Here is a 4601-nt window from a genome sequence, read left to right on the forward strand (position 1 = left end):
CAAGACATAGCATTGAGATTATTAATTCTAGTAGTAAATGTATTGCCATTGGTTGAATTCATAAACCGTAGCATTTGAATATCTAGGTCATCATTATCTACCATTGAACAGTTACCAGACTCTAAGATATGATATCCTATCTCATATGTGATAATGGAATAGTCTGATGGAATATAACTAGGTACACTCCATGAGATAACAGCCCATGTAGTGTCCATGATACTGGATACTGAACCAACTGGACCAGGTACTAAATAAACACACATTCTCACAGAACTGATATAGTATAATAATTACATACCTATTCCAATCTCTACTTCAATAGGATCACTGAAGGGACCTCTTCCAACAGAATTGACAGCAGCTACACTGATGTTATACTCAGTACCAAATACTAGATCATTCAATATGATATATCTCTCAGTACTGGTGAGGTTGTATGTGATACTACTGTTACTGATAATCACTGTATAGCCTGTGATTAGACCATTACGCTCAGAACAATTGACCTCATTCCAAGTGAATCTATTAGCTGTAGAATTAACTGGCAATACTCGAATTGATAAAGGCTGACCACTAGGAACTACAAATCACATTATTAATTGAATATTGAAAAGAATAAATAATTACTTCTTTCTTCAGTTTGTATTGTGTTCATGCTTAATTCAGATCCTCCTAGTACATTACCAGCTCTCACTGTGATGGTATAGTTCATACCACTGTACAGACCTGTTAATGTATAACTGTATGTTGTAGTGGACTGATGAGGAGTAACAGAGACTTCCTCATTCACTGATGATAACTGGGGACAAGATGGAGTATAGGAGATGGTGTAGTATGTTACATAGTTGTCACTACTGGGAATAGTCCAGTTCACTCTAATACCAGTGGTTGAGACATTAGATACTGAGAGACTAGTTACTGGACTAGGAACTACAACACATATCAATTATACTCTCTCAATCATAATAACTCACCATCAAATCTTAACACTGTTACTGTACTATTAACTGAAGGAAGATCTATATATGAGTACACACTGATGGTATAGGTACTCATTGGTGAGAGATCTGTTAGTACAATTTCATCTTCACTGGTAGATATTACATTCCTGGTTACACCTCCAGTAGTATACTCAATCACATATCCATTAGTCTCTGATGAAGTGGTCCAGTTCACTTTGATACTAGTAGGTTTTATTATAAACCCTGTCACATTATTTGGAGGACCACTAGGAGCTAGAAAAGAGACAAAGGTATCTACTATTGATTAAAGTATAATCATACCATGTAATATCACAGATTGACTGTAGTTAACTCCTCCAATCATTGCTATACAAGTAACATTAACTGACACTCCCAGTGGATCAGGATACACCAGTAGTGTGTTGTTGTATGTCAGGACATCAATTGATGTATACATTGAGTTACTCTTCATCGCTCTATTCACTAACCAGTTAACATCAGTTGAAGGATTGATATCAGTAGTTGTGAGACAATCAATACGATATTGAGTGTTATTGAGTTGTGTAATGGATGAGACTAGTGTCCAATTGATTGAATTAATAACTAAAAATACATCAACAATGTTACGAGTACATTAAAATGTGCAGTAGCAATACCTGGTAAGGTCTGTACACTGATTGTACTAGCAGGTCCCAGTAATTGTTGATAGGCTCTGACTGTGATGTTATAAGTTGTTTCTTCTCTCAGTCCATTCAGTGTGATTGTATTATTACTACTTCCCTCCACCTGTAATGTCTGCACAGTGTCTGTGTCACTAGTGACATTGACTACATATCCATCAGCATCAGATGAATCAAGTGCAGTCCAACCGACAGTCATAGTGGTAGCTGTCTGGTTGACCTCAGTAAGAGAAGAGGGAGCAGTTGCTGGTGCTATAAAAAAATAATAAAGTTATTTTATTGCTCTTCTACCTGTTACAAAAATGCCTCTATTTCTTTTTACTGGGCTGTGACTGGTATGACCAAAATCTAAATAGAACCTGAATACATGATCCCCATTGTTGTTTGATTGGCTTAGTACTCCATTAGGAATAGTCTCTCCATTCCAAGTAACATTTAGAGTATAGTCCCACCTTCCATTACCATAATCTACTGACATTCCATCACCATACATGAAGTTACAACTGTATGAGGTCCTATATCCAGTGCAGAGTTCAGTACTATTGCTACCAGACATGTAGTACCAATTGACATGATGTAAAAAAGGACTGTGTTCATCACTACCAATTTTAATGGCATGTAGTGTATATGTTTGAGGTAGAACTGTTTTATCTGAAGGAAGGTCAACTGTAATGGTTTCAATCTGTGCCCATCCTACAGTAAATCAGTAACAAAGTGACAGTGTGTACTAGTTTAATGAGAACACTTACTGAATATATTAGCAAAGATGATGTTAGTGTTAGGATCTGAACAATTAGTGGGTAGACAACACTTGTACCAGCCATCATCAGATGGTGGAATGTTTCCATTAATGTAAAGATTGATGTTAGCATTAGGTGAAGATACCTCATTACAACGAAGAGGATCAGTACTGCAGCCAACTGATGATCCACTAGGAGTGACCCACTCTCCACCATTCAGAGCAGTATCAGGTAACACACACATGATACTTTTACTGGCTCCTTTAATATCAGCATCATAAACATATGATCCATTAGTATAACAGTTTCCATTATATGCTAAATAGATACCTATAAAATCAATACTTACATTAGAGTAACTTTTAATTACAAATACAAAATATTTCAATTTTTACTCTCAGTAGATTTTTGGGTGTTAATAATTGCAATTAGTAAATTATTGTTGTCAGATATGGATATCTATATATATAAATATATAGATATAATACATAGATATATTCATAGATAGGGCAGATCTAATTATTACATGTAACAATGATTGCAACTTTTATTTCAATAGCAAAATTTGCAATTGATGGTACCAGCAATAAAATTTACTTTAAAGTACATTTTATATCAATTTAAATTAAAGTACCTTCCTGCTGACAATGAGTAAAGACACTGATTGTACTAGCAGGTCCCAGTAATTGTTGATAGGCTCTGACTGTGATGCTATAAGTTGTTAGTTCTCTCAGTCCATTCACTGTGATTGTATTATTACTACTTCCCTCCACCTGTACTGTCTGCACAGTGTCTGTGTCACTAGTGACATTGACTACATATCCATCAGCATCAGATGAATTAAGTCCAGTCCAATTGACAGTGATAGTGGTAGCTGTCTTGTTGACCTCAGTAAGAGGAGAGGGAGCAGCTCCTGGTACTAATATTATTGGTATCAAGAATGATTAGCATTCATAAACATTACCTTTTACAATTACATCATGTGTTCTAGTTGGTTGACCAGCAACTTGCACTACACACTGATACATTTGATCTCCAGTGGTTGATTGACTGATTGATCCACTACTGACAGTCATTCCATCCCATGTGATATTAACAGTATATCTTACTGTGTTGGTACTACTAACCAACACAGCACCAGGACAATTATTACTATTTCGATCATCACAATTAGTGTAACTAGCCAGTGCAGTGCTACCAATGTTCATGCTAATATTATAACCATAGTGTCCAATTTTAGTACAATTCAGTTTGTATTTCTGAGGATATACTGTCATATCAGAAGGAAGATCAGGAACAGTAAATGATTCTATCTCTGCAAATCCTACAAATGAAAATTATTATATCAGTAAGTGATTATAGTCTCTTTTTACTGAATATATTAGCAAAGATGGTGTTATTAGTATTAGAACAATCAGTGGGTAGACAACACTTGTACCAGCCTTCTTGAGCTGCTGGTAGTCCCTGAGCAAGATAAAGATTGAGAGTAGCATTAGGTGAAGTGACATTAGTGCAACGAAAAGGATCGCTGGCACTATTAGTGTTACAGTCAACAGGATCATCATCAGGATCAGCAACTCTAACCCACTGACCAGTAGTTAGACTAGTACCAGGTAACACACATGATATAGCTTCATTAGCTGCATTGACACTACTATCCCAAAAGTATGATCCATTAGGATAACAGTTTCCATCATGCCTCAGGTAGATACCTATAAAAACCTATACAGTCGTTATTATACACATCCAGTGTCTTACCTGAGGAAGGTGGACATTGACTAATAACTTCACTGACACTCAACAAGAAGACAGCAATCACTAATACTGAGTACATCTTCATTCCCACCCACTAAACTGCACAGCAACAACAACACCTCAATGAATAACATTAATGACACAACATATGTAATTCATACTTCGGAAATTTCACGTGTGATTAAATGCTACATTTACAATAATAAGAAGCTAATGTGATCACTCCTCTAACATCACAATATTGATAAAATTCATATAATAATGTTCTGTCACACCATTTATATAGTAAACTAAATATATACAAAAATAATAACTTTTACTACAAAAATGTCACACAGTATTACTATTTTCACTACATTACAGTTACTGAAAATTTCCATACATGCTGTTCATCTGAAGGTACACGTCAATCACATCATATATGGAAGTATACTGCTCCTGTAAAGAGATAATATCATTAA

At 35.4% G+C, this 4601-nt stretch overlaps 1 protein-coding gene across 1 annotated transcript in view; it reads right to left on the bottom strand.

Annotated features, from left to right (window-relative positions):
• LOC109581787 (receptor-type tyrosine-protein phosphatase epsilon-like) overlaps positions 1 to 4601 on the bottom strand; it is a 25022-nt gene that overhangs the window by 3316 nt on the left and 17105 nt on the right. The gene's annotated exons all lie outside the window — the stretch shown is intronic.

The sequence above is a fragment of the Amphimedon queenslandica genome, unplaced genomic scaffold (genome assembly GCF_000090795.2).
Source record: "Amphimedon queenslandica unplaced genomic scaffold, v1.1 AMPQUscaffold_13520, whole genome shotgun sequence".
Taxonomy (NCBI): domain Eukaryota; kingdom Metazoa; phylum Porifera; class Demospongiae; order Haplosclerida; family Niphatidae; genus Amphimedon; species Amphimedon queenslandica.